The sequence below is a fragment of the Temnothorax longispinosus genome, unplaced genomic scaffold (genome assembly GCF_030848805.1).
Source record: "Temnothorax longispinosus isolate EJ_2023e unplaced genomic scaffold, Tlon_JGU_v1 HiC_scaffold_81, whole genome shotgun sequence".
NCBI lineage: Eukaryota > Metazoa > Arthropoda > Insecta > Hymenoptera > Formicidae > Temnothorax > Temnothorax longispinosus.
The window spans coordinates 1-20,942 of record NW_027270681.1 but is presented as its reverse complement, the minus strand read 5'-3'; the positions used below and the strand labels follow the sequence as shown (position 1 = coordinate 20,942).

The 20,942-nt window shown below is 35.7% G+C and overlaps 2 long non-coding RNA genes across 2 annotated transcripts; one reads left to right on the top strand and one right to left on the bottom strand.

Annotated features, from left to right (window-relative positions):
- Positions 1 to 222: 222 nt before the first annotated feature.
- LOC139825035 (uncharacterized) lies at positions 223 to 2,148 on the top strand. Its single transcript, XR_011735416.1, has 3 exons — positions 223 to 906; positions 976 to 1,117; positions 1,203 to 2,148. It is a non-coding gene; the product is annotated as an uncharacterized lncRNA (long non-coding RNA).
- A 1,386-nt stretch (positions 2,149 to 3,534) lies between these two features.
- Positions 3,535 to 5,645, bottom strand: LOC139825034 (uncharacterized). Its single transcript, XR_011735415.1, has 2 exons — positions 4,554 to 5,645; positions 3,535 to 4,287 (listed from the first exon to the last, which is right to left on the bottom strand). It is a non-coding gene; the product is annotated as an uncharacterized lncRNA (long non-coding RNA).
- Positions 5,646 to 20,942: the final 15,297 nt, after the last annotated feature.

Sequence of the window (20,942 nt, the reverse complement as noted above, 5' to 3'; positions counted from 1 at the left end):
AAGAAATGTGTCTGAAGTTGTAAATATATATATATACACATTGCCGGACATTGCTTTTATGTAAAATATGCATGTATATTACGTTGCTTGTATAAATTATTTCTTACCAACTTTTTCCAAAAATAATATATAAATACCTTTAGCACCTGTAGGCCATCGTTTATTTTCTATAATTTTTCCATCATCAAATTCAATCCAAAATGTCCTTTCTCTACACATACTTGTATAATGAAGATATTGTCTCAGAGATATCGCAATATATCGACAATATAACCTTCACTCACAGATATGATGAGATTGTAAGCTATTTGCGAAATAGCTTATGAGCCACGAACAACGACGAAATACTATTAATAATAACAACAGAGAGAATTCTTCTCTGCTATTAATCCCACAATGTATTTGTCAACAAAGCGTAGGAACCGGTAACGCGTACGCGGAACGCAACAACCACGAATAATGTAATCAACGACCATGATGTAAAAAGAAAGGTGTTTCATTCCCGAGATGCGCAGTGGTCTAAAATAATGGCTGCCTTCTGACCAATCAAAAAGCCTCCCCAAATGTAAAAAGCAACATGGCTACTTCCGTGATATGTAAGAGGTTAGATTGTTAGCCGCCGCATGAGCGGATTCTCGCTTAGATCCAACCGGCAATCCAACGACTCCGAGAACGTGACGAAGGCGTTGTCGCGCAGTATCAGATGCCTCAAATTCGGCAAGCCGGCCAGAGAACCGTCCTCCACAAACCGTCCTCCACCAATAGTTCGCAATTGGTTGTCGTTGAGATACCCAGAGTGTGCCCAACTTTTGAAACGCGCCTGGCTCCACCGTGCCTTCGGCCACAAGGGGAAGTGATCCGCGTAGTTTCTTGGGCCCAACGAATCTACGGCTACTACGATAAGAGGTTTGTCTTGACCATCTTGAAATGTGCCAAGTTATTATTAATAAGCTACATACTATATTTTGTTTACAGAAACTAGATTGTTAGCCGCCGCATGTGCCTTCAGCCTTCCTTTCTGTCTATGCTAAATGATAATGAGTTACGGGCTTTACTGGATGAAGCTATAACATACAAATGTCCGAAAGATCGGGAAGGAAAGTCTAATTTTTTTAAAGTACGTACGGGCTTTGAAATATTATGTATTGAACATAAAAATGCTATTGTGTTAAGATGTATAGATTGATATGTGTGCTTTGTAGGAACTTTTGCAAGAGGCAGAAGCGGACAAGACTGAGGAAGGCCGTAGAGTGATATCTAATTCACGCTGTCTTCCGGGTTCAAATCGCAGGAGGCATAAACGGGAGTCTGTGTCCGAGCGTTTGACACATGGCGGATCATTGCAGAATTTTTAGAATTTAACTTCTCATCGTATTATATTAATCATTGTATTGTATTAAAAAAGATTCGCCGCCGGTCTCATTATGTTCATGTATATAGTTGTCCTTAACTTTATACATCTATGTATAAAGTTAATGATAAATAGCGAAATTACTGATAAAATTGAGATATATTATCAATGTACTAATTATTCATTTTTCTAGTGCAAAATTTAAGTAATTATGAGCCTAGTTGTCATGAAATACAATTACTTGAAGATTTTGAACAAATCACTAATCAAGAGATAGTAGAAAAGAATGCACTTTTATATATAACCGGTTATGTAGCTCATAGATTCCGAAATCGCTATACTAACTTAGGAATTTCAACAAAGTCTTTACCCAATCCACCTAATGATTGGCTTTGTACAATATCAAGAGGAAACTGCATGTATCCATCCGCAGACTTCTTAAAAGCAGCTGAAGTCATGGATACAGAATTTGTAAAATTCCATGGTGATTCTTTTAGCACTGAAAATAAGATCTTTGAAAAATTAACTGACATTGTATCAATAAAAACAAATAATATTTTTCCTAAGGAAGTTATTGCGTGTTTAGTTCGCACGAGAACTTATATAAGACTGAGAAAACTTAACAAAGAGATAGTAGAAAATAACATACGTAAGAAAAAATAAAAAAAAATATATAAACTGTCTAATAAAGAAAATGTTGATAAAAATAAAATAACGTTATAAAATATAAATGCATTTATTTATTTGTTATTATTATATTATATACTAACATCTATATACTTACTTTTACATACTTATTTTTTATGAATAGCACGGCTTCTAAAACTTAGAGCGGTCTACATAGTCCGATCTTATATTTAATATTATCATAGGTTTATATTAATAAGGCATTGCAACGGCCATTGTATCAATAACAGCATTTTATAACGTAACTAATGGTTCAATGAAGAAAATTTGTTTTCGAAAAAGAAATTCTTATTTCGTCGGCTGCGTTCCGACATCCGACTACGGCTGCGGTCCACTTGATGCTACAAATGCTTCGAAGCATTCCTCTTCTCTTTTCTTTCAATGAAGAAAGAAGGAGAAGAAGAACGCTCCAAAGCATTTGTAGCGTCAAGTGGACCGCAGCCTACGACATACGACTGATTGTAGAACCGGCCTAATCAATCTAGGTTAATGATTTTATCATTTCAAATTATATCACGTATTTTTATTTACGTAGTCTTTTATTACTTTAAAAATTTTTAATTTTGTTTGTATTTTTTTTACATTTACAACTTTTCTTTACATTTTTTCCAATACTGCATTAGAATTTCGCGCTACATTTGGGGAGTAAATTTGATTGGCTGCTCCGTATTTGGCCGCCATTATGCGCAATGAAACACCTTTCTTTTTACATCATGTCAACGACGACGTGATAGGCGACGTGATCGACAGCAACGTGATCGATGGTGACATGATCGGCGGCGACGTTATCGGCGTGTATAGATAGAGCCTTTAGGGCTGCATTCAAAAACTATATTCGAGTGCACACCGCATCGCTTTATCTTGTTACTAAAAATTGAACAAGGACAGGGACCGTATTCTCGAGCCTGCCCTAATGATTTTCGTGTGCGACTTTCTATTTGAAAAACATTGAATTTCGCATGCGAGTTTCATGAAAACGATTCGAGAATAATGCTAGGTCTACAATGCGAGTCGTAAAGTCGTGAGTCATAAGAATTGACCAATCACAATCGAATTTGAGGAGAATAATCGACTGTGATTGGTCAATTCTTACGACTCACGACTTTACGACTCGCATTGTAGACCTAGCATAAGGCTCCAGAACGACGCTGGTGTGTATTCGAATGACCTAGTTTACACCGATCTCTTGATACGCGTATCAAACCAATAATCAAACTAATTTACTAGTTATTTACTATTTAATACGCGTATCAAGTGATCAATATAAACTAGGCCAGAGTGAAGTTTTCGAATATAATCTGAAAGGCTCTCTACCCTATAAGGGTATTCCACGCTTTTAAACACTTTACCCGCCATCGTCGCCGATTTCATTCCAGACTTTGTATAACAAACAGTGGCAAATACTGGCCGTATTGTCCTCTGAAAAGAGGCAGGAGCCAACGAAACCACTGTTTCATACTGATTGTGAGAGAAATCGCGAAAGTACAAATGGTAAGTACTGTCTTTTCAATATATATTTCACATAATTTCACATAATTACAATATATAAAAAATTTAATTCATATTATATGTATTTAATTCATAAAATTTCTTATACAATTTTATTATTTTACAGTTCGCAGACCAAGAGGCAGAGCCGCGGGGATACGACGCCAAGAAGAAAGGTTCATGGCCTTCTTATATAAATTGTCATCACCCAATTACTATTGGGGTAGACGAGGCAGAGGCAGACGTTGAGAGCAACAGGATTTAATCTTTGTTTCTATATAATCTCTATATAATGTCTCTGTATAATATCTATATATAATAATGTCTCTATATAATTAATAAAAAATTTGTATCTCTTATAATCTTTGTCTCTATATAATCTCTATATAATGTCTCTATATAATCTCTATATATAATAATGTCTCTATATAATCTATATTATATATATATATATATATATATATATATATATTATCAAATCCTCTTGATTCAAAACGATCTTGATTACTTTTATTAATTTGTATGTAGCTGTTTTGAGACAAATTAGTTGTTTCGACGCTCTCAGGTTGTACAGGTAATTTATCCTCGAGAAAGTCGAATAGGGATATTTTTCCGCTGCTTGGTTTACTGTCCTCGGTTTTCTTTTCCCGTTTGCCACGCGACTCTCGTGGTTCCAATAATACCAGCTTTAAATGGCAATCCTTGACCTATATCTCCCAAAATTAAGTCACCATCTAATTCTCTTTCATCAACAGCTACGTCTAAAAATAAAATAATGTATTAATATGATATTATGGCTACGGTCAACGTGACACTACAAATGCTTCGAAGCATTCCTCTTCTCTTTTCTTTCAATGAAGAAAGAAGGAGAAGAAGAACGCTCCAGAGCATTTGTATCACGTTGACCGTAGCCTATATATCAAGATATATATATATCTTTCAGCAACGTGCACAACTTCATTTGAGGTTATAATTGGGTACAACATTCATCGCACGATACTTTTATAATTGCAAATCGGAAACGTACCTCGAGTTCAGCTCTTCTGCGATCAACGAAGTCGGGATCGAACGTGTCAGTCGTCACTTTCTGCCAAGCGTAGAGAACCTTCTTTTCCGGCAGCGATGGTAACACGATGGGTGCGTTCAGCCGAATACTCCGCTAGCCTAGCAATCGTGAGCAGTCGCTCGTTTCCTCTCCTTTTAATCCATTGGGTCAAAAGAGAGGAAACGAGCGAAAACGAGCGACTGCTCACGACTGCTAGGCTAGCGGAGTATCGGCTGAACGCACCCAATGTAGGGATACGAAATCTCCAGATAAGCACGAAGCAATTCAATTCAGTATATCGCCGGCACGATTACGGTGTTACTGCCGTTTCGCGTACGCGCGTATGCGCGCGTTGTCGCACCTTACCTCGCGACGCGTAATAAAGAGTCACACGGTCGGTCTCGCTCCGCGCGTACTACCGTGTCTCTCGATCGATCGAGATAGGTTAACTGATCAGATGATGAACTGACTGACAGGAGACATCGAATTCAAGCTTGATTCATAAGAATCGACTTAAAAATTCCCTAGCGGCACTTTCTGCCAAGTGTAGAGAACCTTCTTTTCCGGCAGCGGTGGTAATACGATGTAAGGATACGAAATCTCTCCAGATAAACATGAAGCAATTGACTCAATATATATTATATATGTAAGTATATACCTAATTTACCTAAATAGAAATCTTCCTCCTGACCGATAAGTCTATCGACCTAATTTCGAAATACGCGCGCGATATCGAAACTGGCGATACCTGCGCCGCCAGCGTCGAAAAAATGAAAGTGACGTTTCTGATTATGACGTCATCATACAAGAACGTCGGCGTTAGAAGTATATACGTATCTTAAAAATAAATTTTCACATTTGGACTCTGCGTCGCAATATCTCCGCTCGTAGGGCACGTAGCGGAATATTATGAGAGAAACCCCCCCCTAATTGGACCCCAAGCTATCGATCAAGCCTACTTAGAACTTGATCCGTTCACTCGTTATCGAGATCTCAACATCGCGGGTACTCGCAACCCGTCGCGTCGCGTAAAAGAGTCACGGTCGGTCTCGCTCCGCGTGTATGTACTTGGCGTGAGACACTACCGTGTCTCTTGATCTGCCGCTAGGGAATTTTTAAGTCGATTTTTATGAATCAAGCTTGAATTCGATGTCTAGGTGTCCCAGGTTGCCGATGACGAGGTTCACATAGTGCGCTTCATAGTTTTCGGTATTCAGGTGTATTAATACCTTGAATTCGATGTCCACGTGTTCCAGGTTGCTGATGTCGGGTTCCAGATAGTGCGCTCTATAGTTTTCGGTGTCCAGGTATAATAATACGTTGAATTCGATGTCTAGGTGTCCCACGTTTTCGATGACAAGGTCCACATAGTGCGCTTTGTAGTTTTCGGTGTCTACGTGTATTAATACCTCGAATTCGATATCTACGTGTCCTACATTCAGATTTAAAGTTATTAATACACGTAGACACCAAAAACTACAAAGCGCACTATGTGGACCTTGTCATCGGCAACCTGGGACACGTAGACATCGAATTCGAGGTATTATTACATCTAGACACCGAAAACTACGGAGCGCGCTATCTGGACCTCGTCATCAGCAACCTGAGACACCTAGACATCAATTTCAAGATATTAATACACGTAGACACCGACAACTACGGAGCGCACTATGTGGACCTCGTCATCGGCAACCTGGGACACCTAGACATCGAATTCAAGGTATTAATACACGTAGACACCGAAAACTACGGAGCTCACTATCTAGACATTGTCATCGGCAACCTGGGACACCTAGACATTGCATTCAACGTATTATTACACCTGGACACCGAAAACTATAGAGCGCACTATCTGGATCTCGTCATCGGCAACCTGGGACACGTGGACATCGAATTCAAGGTATTAATACACGTAGACACCGAAAACTACGAAGCGCACTATGTGGACCTTGTCATCGGCAACCTGGAACTAGAGATGGGCGATATTCGGGGAAAAAATCGATTATGTAATAATCGATTATGAGAATAATCGATATCGAGAAATCGATTATTAAGAAAAATAATCGGAAAATAATCGATTTTTTTAACTGGTTATTTAAAAAATGGCACGTAAATGGTTTTTATTGTTTTTCGATTTGTTTAATTGTTTATTTTGAGCATTTCACATTTATGTAAAATATGTATAATATTATTAAGAAAATTTTTAAAAATTATTATTTATTGGCTAACTAAAACTGAAATAACTATCAGGACTAGAATAAGACAATAACAATTACTTTGTACAATATATTATACATATAAATAAAGTACATTTAAAATAAAAAAATAGTTCGGTCATAATACTCATAATTTAATAACTCGATTAACATAACATACCGAGATTTTCCGAGATCATAAAACGAGCAAGATGATTGTAGAGATTCGGCTCGTTCGGTGTTTGCATATGACAAACTTGATGACGCTATAGAATCCATCTCCAATATCTAATTCCGAATCTTTGCAGTTGCGGACGTCGATTAGCTTGTCAAGTGACAGGTTACCACTGTTACCAGGTTAGGATTTGCTTAAATTCATATGTCGTCATTTATTTGTATTGTACAAGGAAATTCTTATTATTCTTAATTATTATATTTGTAAAATTCTTATTTCTTACCTTTCGAGAGTTTTGAGTATCACACATTAACATTGACAGTATTGACACATATGAGTATATGAGTATGACAATAATGACAACAGAAAATATTATAAAATTTATATGCGAAAGCCAGAAAGAACGACAAAAAATTTCACGACTTTACTTGTTCACGTGCTCTGCAATGTAAATTCACCCGCGGAAATCGCGGGATAGACAGGATAGACTGCGTTCACTGCGTCTGCGTACTCTGCGTGACCACAACCGGCCAATCAGGCGGTCGGGGTATTCGGGGTCGGGCCTCGGGCCAATCCGGTGAATCCGGCCAATGACAATAATCGACATAGCCCGATGCGGCAGGGTAAAATAATCGATTAATCGGTTCACAAATAATCGAATAAAAATAATCGATTATGACAAAAATATAATCGATTTTTGTTAAAATCGATTATAATCGCCCATCTCTACCTGGAACACCTAGACATCGAATTCAACGTACGATTACACCTGGACACCGAAAACTATGAAGCGCACTATCTCGATCTTGTCATCGGCAACCTAGGACACGTGGACATCGAATTCAAGGTATTAATACACGTAGACACCGAAAACTACGGAGCGCACTATGTGGACCTCGTCATCGGCAACCTGGGACACGTAGACATCGAATTCAACGTACGATTACACCTGGACACCGAAAACTATGAAGCGCACTATCTGGATCCCGTCATCGGCAACCTGGGACACGTGGACATCGAATTCAAAGTATTAATACACGTAGACACCGAAAACTACGGAGCGCATTATGTGGACCTTGTCATCGGCAACCTGGGACACCTAGACATCGAATTCAACGTACGATTACACCTGGACACCGAAAACTATGAAGCGCACTATCTGGATCCCGTCATCGGCAACCTGGGACACGTGGACATCGAATTCAAGATATTAATACACGTAGACACCGAAAACTACGGAGCGCACTATGTGGACCTCGTCATCGGCAACCTGGGACACCTAGACATCGAATTCAACGTACGATTACACATGGACACCGAAAACTATGAAGTGCACTATCTGGATCCCGTCATCGGCAACCTGGGACACGTGGACATCGAATTCAAGGTATTAATACACGTAGACACCGAAAACTACGGAGCGCACTATGTGGACCTCGTCATCGGCAACCTGGGACACGTAGACATCGAATTCAACGTATTATTACACCTGGACACCGAAAACTATGAAGCGCACTATCTGGACCTCGTCATCGGCAACCTGGGATACCTAGACATCGAATTCAAGCCTGATTCATAAGAATCGACTAAAAAATTCCCTAGCGGCACTTTCTGCCAAGCGTAGAGAACCTTCTTTTCCGTTGACTTAATAAATATATATTATATCAAGCTTGATTCATAAGAATCGACTTAAAAATTCCCTAGCGGCACTTTCTGCCAAGCGTAGAGCGTAGAGAACCTTCTTTTCCGTTGACTCAATATATATTATATATTACCTAATTTACCTAAATAAAAATCTTCCTCCTGACCGATAAGTCTATCGACCTAATTTTGAAATACGCGCGCGATATCGAAACTGGCGATACCTGCGCCGCCAGCGTCGAAAAAGTGAAAGTGACGTTTCTGATTATGACGTCATCATACAAGATCGGCGTTAGGAGGAGGAGGAGTATCTTAAAAATAAATTTTCCCATTTGGACTTTGCGTCGCAATATCTCCGCTCGTAGGGCACGTAGCGAAATATTATGAGAGAAACCCCCCCCTAATTGGACCCCAAGCTATCGATCAAGCCTACTTAGAACTTGATCCGTTCACTCGTTATCGAGATCTCAACATCTCGGGTACTCGCAACCCGTCGCGTCGCGTAAAAGAGTCACGGTCGGTCTCGCTCCGCGTGTACTTGGCGCGAGACACTACCGTGTCTCTTGATTCTTGTCTTGAGATCTTGGAATTGATCTCATTCTTGTGACTCTGGTTTATATTCTAGCCCTAGAATTGATCTCGTAGACAAATGTAGAGGCCCCCCTCTCTTTTCTTTTCTTTTCTTACTTTAATTTCAATCAGTAATCCAGACTCCTTAATTCCGTCCTGTAAGATCTGGTTAATTCTCGTCTTGAGATCTTGGAATTGCTCTCATACTTGTGGCTCTGGTTTATATTCTAGCCCTAATGTAATTTTAATATATGCATTACAATTTTACACTGTCAAATAATAAATAATATTGTTTGATAATAATAACAACAGTATAGATAATAGTAACAATTTTATTACTTGACTTATTTTATTTTATTTTTGACAACTCGTATATACATTAATTGTGGCTACTCCAAAAATTCCAAAACCAATAGATGATGCCTGTTATGAACGTTCTTGGTAATGTCAATCTCGGGGTAGGATATACGACTCGGGACTCGGGTCAGAGAGAATAATCTTTATTGTCTTTTTGAGGAGACCGATAGCTTTCGTGGTCTCTGCGCTACTGGTTTCGCCGGTTTTGGAATTTTTGGAGCCCGATATCTCTGGAACGGTAAATAGGTACGCTCTGAGACTGACATATCTGTAATCAGATTGGCGAGACCTTTCGTTTGGTACCTACTTTATGACCAAAATCAAATGCGAAAAAAATGGGGCCATTTGCCTATGAACACTTGTTCTCACTCTTTAAGTTGATGACTTTTTTATAACTCGAAAATCAACCAGCCTTCTATCCTATAGTTTATTTTGTACTGTTAGTTTTTTTAATTTAGTTAATATTTTTTTCCATTAACACATTTGTTATAGTGATTGTGCAGTAGAAAATCTGAAAAAATAAATGTTTTTAAAGAGTAAAGATAGTATATATTTTGAAATATATGTATTTTATGTAAACATAACATTTAAATTTATTTGCAGTTTATTTTAGAACATGCCAAAAAACACCATTTCATAAGCTTTCCAAGAAAGTTAAAAGGCAGAAAGTGAATGTTAAAGTTGTAAAAAAACTCAATTCAACAGATTCTTTAAGGAGGAATATACACCTAGAAGCGAAAAAAAAGGTAATTTTCGGGAATTTTTTTCAGGGGAACTATTGGAATTGTCGGGTCGGGGTTTTTTCTAGTTAAAAATACACACTTTCAAGAATCTTTTAAATTTTTTTTATTAAAAAATGTTGCAAATTCACGGAGTACTGAAGTCGTTTACGGAGTGCCGTAAAAAAAGACGGTACCCAGCGGCGCTTCGTCAAAAATCATCTAAAACAAAAAAATCAAACAGGAAATGAAAATAGATACTATTATCTTTGGCGTGACGTAGCCGATTTTAAAAATATTGATTTTTTACAAAATGGCGGGCGCTTGAACTCAACGTAGCGATTTTCAAGATTGCTACGTTGAGTTCAAGCGCCCGCCATTTTGTAAAAAATCAATATTTTTAAAATCGGCTACGTCACGCCAAAGATAATAGTATCTATTTTTATTTCCTGTTTGATTTTTTGTTTTAGATGATTTTTGACGAAGCGCCGCCGCGCCGCTGGGTACCGTCTTTTTTTACGGCACTCCGTAGACGACTCCAGTACTCCGTGAATTTGCAACATTTTTTAATAAAAAAAATTTAAAAGATTCTTGAAAGTGTGTATTTTTAATTAGAAAAAACCCCGACCCGACAATTCCAATAGTTCCCCTGAAAAAAATTCTCGAAAATTACCTTTTTTTTCGCTTCTAAGTGTATATTCCCCCTTAATTGAATTCGATCAATCGCATATTCAGCAAGCACATGTTTCCGTTAAAAAAGCCAAAATTCCGTAATACCAGATTTTCTTCATAATCAAAAAGAATCTGAACTTTCTCATTATTCTTAACTTTTTCATCATTCTGAACTTCCTCACCATTCTGAATTTTCTAATAATTCTGATCATTTTTAGTAGGGGAGACCGGGGCTAACTCGACATCGGGGCAAACTTGACACTAGACTTTTTGCTAATTTAAATCTATCGCAGAAACTTGTTTTTCCTACTGTAAATGCGTCTTTATGTGCTGGTATTATCAACGGGATTTGATGACATTCTAAGTTATGGTGTAATTTTTAGCGCGACATAAGCGTTTTTGATGGTAAAAAGTAATTTTTCTGATCTCTCGAAAATTTCTACTCTTTCATCGAGCTTTACTTTTGTAAACCTATATGTAAGTGATTTTCATGGAAAATTTGATGCTCTATATGAATCTGATAATTGTTTTTGGATATTTTCAAAATTTTCATGTTTTTAAAGTGACAAAAGTGAAAAACGACGTTCGGGGCAAAGTCAACACCACGCCGATTCGTCGGCTCCCAGTAACAAACGATGCTTGTCATGCAGCCGTATGGCTCATGACAAATGTATGCGCACGTCCGATCGCGAGTTTACCTGCATTAATTGTTTTTTAGACATGAGTTTAGATGAAGATAATTGAAAGTTCAACAATTTTTTATCTCATTATTTTAAATAATTGTTCTAGCTACTTTATTCCGAATTTTTGTACTTTTTAAGTACACAATAAACAATGTATTTTCACAATAAAGAAAGATATAGGCTCTCTAGATTAACACAATGTAAATAGGAGAGGCAATTAGAGCCAAGCGCGGTAATCAAAGCGCAAACAATTTATAAAAATAAATATATATATAATGGACATCGGGATGTCTCCGTATAACGATTTCGATATTTTAAAAATTTGTGTGTGCGCAAACCTAACATAACAATATGTGTCACTGAGTTCGATATGTAGAAGTTGTCTGGTGAAACGGCGCTTACAATGTTTATATTTCCCCATTGCCCTACGATCGAACCAAGCGTTCTCGAACTTCGTTAAACAATTCGAGATGTGCGAAGGTGTGACGTTATGTTCAATGCATTTACGTAAGAAATCGATTCTAAGGTTGCATTTGATAATGATCTTATTGTACTTAATCCAATGCTTAAAAGATTTGACCACGTGCTGTCCATAATGATATTTAATACTTTGAAAGAAAGAAAGACGCATTTCTCAGCCTGCGTAAGTTACAATAAAGAAAGATATAGGCTCTCTAGATTAACACAATGTGAATAGGAGAGGCAATTAGAGCCAAGCGCGGTAATCAAAGCGCGAACAATTTATAAAAATATATATATATATATATATATATATATATATATATATATTAACGTACGTTTCGACACATTATTTGTGTCCTCTTCAGCGTTAAAAGTTACATAAAGTCAAATACGAAGATTAACAAAGATAATAAAAAAGAAGTCGAGTATAAGGCGTAGTCAATAGACGAACAAAGTATAAAAGACGCAGTCAAAATTTAAAAAAAACAAGGATTGAAATCCTATGGATGTACCGTTGCCGAAATTCCAGATACGCCGGTAAGCACTCGCTCCACATCCCTCGCATCTTAGAAATAATCTCGCCAGGTTGAAAGACCAGGTGGGTAAGAAAGATTCGAAAGCCCTACCTGTACCATCAAACGGAGTCGCAATGTGGTAAAAGCGTAAATTATCTATGTTAAAATCAGATGACTAATGGATTTACTTACAGAGCAATTGCAGACCGGAATATCGCATTGTAACAACAAACTTCACGGTTCGAAACGTCGCGAATGAGTGAGGCATAGGTGGGAAGGTTAACATAATAGAGACTGGTGTATAAACCAGAGGAGGGGATAAACTCTCGCATAAAGTTGTTCTAAATTTTAGACAGCCTATCGATCACATTTAAATACGCGTCCGGTAAACCCTCCGCATCGGTCTGTAAATTCAAACCATTCGCCTGCTTTTTTATGCCAAATCAATTTTGTACCTGAAGGAACACTCTTTAAATATATATCATTGAATTTGCCTAAAAATTTTAATTAAATATTAAAAATTGCCTTTAAAAAAATAGTGTTGAGTTAGCCCCGGTCTCCTCTACTCTGAACACTTTGATTTCGAGAATAACGATAATTATAGAGATATATTTAACATTAATAGACACACCGGCAAACGAGGCTCATTCAGATGACAACAATGATAACTTTGAAAATTGCGAGAATAGTGATAAGAACAATGAGAACCAAAAGAACGATGAGGAAAAAAATTTCCCATAAAGATATTTTATAAATTTATAAATTTACATTGTATAACATTTACTGTAATTAATATATAATTAATTATTTTATTGCCACCGGTAGACTTTATAAATGTCTTATAATGTTTTATAAACATAAAGATTTCTTTTAACATATGTATAAAATAATTTATCAATAAATCAATAAAATTGTAAATCAATAAAAAATTATAGGTATGTTTTTTATAATTTAATGTTTTTAATTTTCCCTTAAAAAATATATTTTAGTATTTATTAATGGCTACGTAACAAGGCTTGCTGCAATTTGGCGTCAACCTGTGTCATCAAGATTTGCTCTGTATTTGGTGCCAATTTGCTGTTAAGTATTGTTCTCAAATCTTGTTTGATATTTGATATTAATTTGGCGTCGGGTTTTGTCAACAAACTTTGATAGCAATTTGTCAACAATTTGTTATTAGATTGCTGGCAAGCTTTGCTCGGTATTTGGTGTCAATTTGGCGTCAAGTTCTTTCGTCAAGGTTTGCTCGCAATTTGGCACAAATTTGCTGTCGAGCTTTTGTTGGCAAGCCTTGTTCACAATATGGCGCAAATTTGCCGTTGAACTTTTGCTGCCCTGTTTTGCTCGATATTTGGCGTCAATTTGGTGTCAAGTCATGTACACAAGCTTTGCTAGCAAAACACAAGCGTATTGCAGACACAGATCGCACCGGATTTATCGACAAGTTTTGCGCGTATTTGGTGTCAATTTGGTTACAATTTGCTGACAAATTGTTTACTGGGTATATATAATATTTTTAACTTATTTCGGGAAAAAATATTCATATATGATCATATATAATCATATATGATTGGCCATATATGGTCAGATATGGAAATTGGCCAGATCTGAGGATATATGATCTGGTATTATTGTATATGTTAATATCTGATCAGATATGATCAGGTATGATCAGATACGAACTGACACAGTTCAATCTGGACATATATATTTAAGTAAGTTTCAGAACATTGTTATATATTTTCAAAAGTTATTTTTTAAGTGTGCCACTTAATTATAAAAGTGGACTCCACGATACAACTGATACAAAAATTGTGCCGCTTCATAGCGCGAGACAGTGCCGTGTCTTTTGATACCATTCTTATAACACTGTTGGTCAAATTTTAAATACGAGAAACAGATCCCATCGAATGCCATCTATCGGATACTTTGAGATGCAATATCTGATCTGATCATATATAATCTTATATGACTATATAAGTTCATATATGATTATATATGATTTTCAGTTTAAATTATAAGATATTATGTTTGCAAAATAATACGATTAATATATTTATTTATAAGAACTATAAAATATATTATATAACAGTTTTTTTCACGAAGGTAAAATTTCATTGTTTATAAAAATATTTGATAAAAATTAATATGTCAATTAAAAAAGATTAAGTGTTTTATGCAAAATTAGAAAAAAAGAAAAATTTAAAATAACACAAGCAATGAGATGCCGTTTTTGGTCGAAGTGGATCTGGGTGCTTAATAATATTTCACAATATCAATTATTATTAAATATATTTTTCAGTTTTTTAAACTGCGTGCCAATATGGACTTTGTCGGACTTAAAACACATATATATATATATATAAACGCTCTATATATGGGCATGAAAAACTTATATCTGTTTATATCTCATTTATATATGTTCATATCTGACAGTACATGAACATATATAAATGAGATATGAACAGATATAAGTTTTACATGCCCATGTATAGAGCATATATAATCATATATGGTTATCTATCGCCATATATGATTCTGATCACCATATATGATTATATATGCTCTATACATGGGCATGTAAAACTTATATCTGTTCATATCTCATTTATATATGTTCATATACTGTCAGATATGAATATTTTTCCCGGACATTTTATTATCCGATTATATCCCAGTCTGGTCATATATACATCGCGTCTTGTCATATATGATCATGTATGTCACCCTTGCACGCACGAATTAAATTCATGGAATGTATATTACATATTGCCTACAATTTGTCTTTTAAGAATAAGTGGTCAACAACGCCAGAAACACGCGTTCAAAAAGAAGAAACAAAAAAAGAATACAAGACGCTTTTTATAATAAACTTGGACTGAGGGTAGACATCGTTAAACAAGGTTCCGGATCATCTAATGACGGAAATACTTCTCGACGATTTTTTGCTGATCCAAAAATCACAGCAGAAATAACTGGAGTTGACGAGGAATTGATCAGAAGATTTTCCACAATATTACAAACGATTAATTGTGGTGAAGAAATAAATTCAGAAAAATTCGGTTCTTATGCGTACAAGGCAGCGGAAATATTTATTGAAAAATATTCTTGGTACTTTATGCCAATTACCGTTCATAAAATTCTTCTTCACGGTAAGGAAATTATAGAAAATGCCTCGGAAAATGCAGCGTTGCCTGTTGGGACATTATCGGAAGAAGCTCAAGAGGCAAGAAATAAGGACTACTTATAAACGATATCGACTTAATTATAGTAGAAAATGTAGCCGTTTGTTTACAAATGAAGATGTTATGCATATGATGCTCGTGTCATCCGATCCGTTAATAACTAGTTTAAGAAGTAAACCACATCAAAAAAATTTAGACTTAAGCGATGAGACGCAAGAATTACTTTGCTCTTATACGTAACCCAAGCAGCATTTTTCGGTTAACTTTCCGACTAAGGACTACTTTTTTACTAATCACAACGTTGTAAGCGGTCCAAGAAAGTTATAAAATGTAACTTATAATTACTAACGTTTTTTGGACGTTGTCTTAACGTTAAAATTACGACGTGCTTTTTTTATCACTTTCCCAACGTCAAATTTGAAACAGTTTAAGTCCTATTACCCGACGTTAAGATATTTAACGTTCGCCTGACGTTATACTCTGCACCACACTTTTCGAGCGACTTCAATACGTAATTCCCAACGTAAACCAACGTTTTGTTATCAAACGTTGTAAAACGCTAACGTTGTGAAACGTCGCCTGTGGTCATTTCTGACTGACGTTAAGGAATCGCGAGAAATGGTAACAAATTCAGCCTAAAACAATGTAGAGCAGATTACTGCTGCGTCAAGTGGGCATCGCCGACGGCAATTCGCGGCGTCGTGCCAGAGATGCTAGAGGTGCTGTTTTGCCCGCTGCCTGCGCGCCTGGTGGGGGCACGCACACAGCTGACGGAGCCGTGTACGTGTGCGCTGGGCGCTCGGCGGCGGCTCGGCCAGCTTCGGGCGGGTAGAAGAGCGCAGACATACACTCGGATGTCTCGTTCTTCCGCGAGTCGTAGCATAGCCATAGCCGGTTCATCGAAAGTCGTATGCGTTAGCGCGTCGACTGACTTGGCTCGTCTATTATGTCTCGCGTATCTTTTCTGATGTTGATTTATGAATAAAATATATATATATATAACATTGCAGATGACAATAAAATATCCCTTCCCACACTAGGCGCGATACACTATCGTGTGTCTCTTAATTATTTAAAAGTAATGAAACTAACAACAAAAAATGTTAGTAAAATTTATTAATTACATAAATGATGTCTAATAAAATTATATTATCTTTATTCTGAAAATAAACTATATAAATTAAGTAAAGAAATAAAAAACAGAAAAAGCGTAAATAATAGAAATCCACTCTTGGCCAATATGTACGCTTTCTTCTAAAAAAATCTTGTTATTAATTTAGAAAAACGACTTCTGAATTCTTACATTTTTTTAAATAAAAATATATTACTATACATTATCAGCACACTGCGTAATTTATATTTTCTCTTTACCATATACGATTATATATTTTTTATCCATTTATTTTAATAAATATCTGTACATATTGTTGGAATACATTTACTGACTTAATATGACTCATAAAAATGTAAAATTAAACGATGACTTTCAGTTTTTATTTTATATTTGCGGTTTATTATTAGTAATAAATTAATAAAGAAATGGAAAGTTTTAAAATATTTATTTTCTTTACAATTATTTGATCTATATTTATAAAATATGTAATATTAATGTCAGCAATAAATCGTATATTGGTTACCGCTTCTACATGACAATCAATATAAAAGATATTTTATGCTCGTAATCTTGCACTTTTTATTTATCAAAATATTTATCAAATTTTTCAATATGTTATCAGCAATCTTTATAATCTATAAATGCATATTTTGGTGTAATAACATGGTCTTTTCATAATAATGTCTGAAAGCTGTACTTTGGATTATCTTAAAAATGAGAACTGACTATATTAAGACTGACCTAATTCATATTTATATAACACCTCTATTTCACTATATCAATTATATGATGTTTTAAATCTACATTTTGCATCAAAGACAATAAATATTCCCCAGACCCCTTTGCTTTTTCAACCACGACCATTTCAGTAAGGAAATTTCTTAGTATATCCCACGACTCAAGAACTCTGTCAATACATGAATAACGCGGAAGTCAGCGAGTTTCGCGTAACTTCAAAATTTTATAATTTGTATCTTGAAAACATTCGCAAAATTCATTGAAAATAGCTGAACGCTTTGGACTACTGTTAATATAACTTGCAATTTCTCTCAGAAATTCTTCGCACATATCAGGCATTTTAGAGCACGCATCATACGCAGCTAATGCAGAACAATGGCAAGGACATGAAAATGTTAATAATTTTTTGCGTTTTGATTCAAGTTTTGTTTTGAAAGATAAATATTTTCCTGTCATAACAGACGCATTGTCGCATGACAGAGCAATAATATTTAAAAATGGAATCTGAAGTTGATGCATTTCAGTTTGAAATGCATTGAATAACTTTTCTGCACTACAATCTTTTGCATCAATATCAATTAACTTTACTAATTGTGACCGAATATCTAAAGTTTCGCGATCAACATATCGAACAAGAAACGTCATCCATTTTAGATTAATTATGTCAGATATTTTGTCAATAAAAACAGAAAATTTCCGGTATTTTGTATGTTATTAAGTCTTAACTAGGTACGAAACCTCCCTGATGTCTCTAAGACTAGTCACATTCACACATACACACAGGTAGAGAGGGTTTGGAGTCGTTAAATACTGTGGGAGTGACGAACCACGGGGTCCTGATCTTTACCTGTGACACTGTCTGAGCTTTGTATATCCATATTATTATTGTAAAAATATTAAATGTTCTATTTGTTCGCGATAGTGAAATAGAGGTGTTATATAAATATGAATTAGGTCAGTCTTAATATAGTCAGTTCTCATTTTTAAGATAATCCAAAGTACAGCTTTCAGACATTATTATGAAAAGACCATGTTATTACACCAAAATATGCATTTATAGATTATAAAGATTGCTGATAACATATTGAAAAATTTGATAAATATTTTGATAAATAAAAAGTGCAAGATTACGAGCATAAAATATCTTTTATATTGATTGTCATGTAGAAACGGTAACCAATATACGATTTATTGCTGACATTAATATTACACATTTTATAAATATAGATCAAATAATTGTAAAGAAAATAAATATTTTAAAACTTTCCATTTCTTTATTAATTTATTACTAATAATAAACCGCAAATATAAAATAAAAACTGAAAGTCATCGTTTAATTTTACATTTTTATGAGTCATATTAAGTCAGTAAATGTATTCCAACAATATGTACAGATATTTATTAAAATAAATGGATAAAAAATATATAATCGTATATGGTAAAGAGAAAATATAAATTACGCAGTGTGCTGATAATGTATAGTAATATATTTTTATTTAAAAAAATGTAAGAATTCAGAAGTCGTTTTTCTAAATTAATAACAAGATTTTTTTAGAAGAAAGCGTACATATTGGCCAAGAGTGGATTTCTATTATTTACGCTTTTTCTGTTTTTTATTTCTTTACTTAATTTATATAGTTTATTTTCAGAATAAAGATAATATAATTTTATTAGACATCATTTATGTAATTAATAAATTTTACTAACATTTTTTGTTGTTAGTTTCATTACTTTTAAATAATTAAGAGACACACGATAGTGTATCGCGCCTAGTGTGGGAAGGGATATTTTATTGTCATCTGCAATGTTATAATATATATATTTTATTCATAAATCAACATCAGAAAAGATACGCGAGACATAATAGACGAGCCAAGTCAGTCGACGCGCTAACGCATACGACTTTCGATGAACCGGCTATGGCTATGCTACGACTCGCGGAAGAACGAGACATCCGAGTGTATGTCTGCGCTCTTCTACCCGCCCGAAGCTGGCCGAGCCGCCGCCGAGCGCCCAGCGCACACGTACACGGCTCCGTCAGCTGTGTGCGTGCCCCCACCAGGCGCGCAGGCAGCGGGCAAAACAGCACCATTGGCCGCATTCAGGAAACACAACTGTTGAGTGAGCGGTCAGTGATTCTTTAATATGATTGGTTCTTACCTTTGGTTCTACTCCGGATCTAAGTGTAAGAACCAATCATAATGAGCGCTCACTCAACAGTTGTGTTTCCTGAACGCGGCCATTGGCATCTCTGCGTCGTGCGTGAGCTACGAGGACTATGCGACGAATGTTGACGATCCACGGCCGAACCGGTTCATCTCATCTCACGCGGTTATCGTCGCGTCGTCGGGAAGCAACGCGCGCGCGCCGCGTGATTCACAGCTCGAGAGCGCGTTCGCTCGACTGTACGGCTGCCATAACCATGCTCTAGATCACCATAGATGATATTGCATAGGTCGGATTTGGTTAAGATATACGACTCATTCGCAAATCTAGTATAGAATTTTCAACTAATCGATACTTTATCGACATGTTAAGTCAGTTTGGCGACCTTGTTAAGACTTTTAGTCAATATAGGTACAATTTTGTCTACAGTGGTATACTACTTAGTTTGCAAAAGTCTGAAAAAGTTCATTATTTTATACGAGAAGACAAATCTTAGTAGAATTTATCGCACCTTTTACTACGTAAAGTTTGATATAATGTGGAACGCTGACTTCGCCATTTTCATCCCTCAAAGAGGAAGGCAAATAATCCGCCATTTTCCAGTATATTTAGATTTATATTTTTTAACGTACTTTATTAACAATTTAAAGCATTTATATAATATCTGTTGTTAAGGTTTTGATGACATATTTATCTTAAAAGTAATTTTGATGAAAAAAAAATTTCTACACTTTGATTTTAGTAAAAAAAAAATTGGAATATTTAGAAGGATTCGTGTAATTTCGACCTATCATTCCCACATTTATCAATAAAGTGGGTTTCGTTATACATTTTCAGTGCTGGGTTCGTGTATTTATGGCAAAATTACAATAGTATCAAGACTGCGCAAACTATATTTTTCCTATAAAGCCATTTTATTTGTGCCAAATTGATAAGTACGTATTATGATACATTTATTACACCAATGCCGTCATATGGTTTGAATGGAAGCACGAAAACTACACCTAAAATGTACGTTGTGAAAAAATAACCTCAGGTCTAGCAGAATGTACTAAATCAAAGTTTACATACCAACGTTAAAACTGGTGGAAAAAATGTAACCTCAATTTAACTTATATAAGTCGGATTCCACACGTTGGTACAACTAAATTTGATTCCCCAAATTAGTGCAAAAGAGGG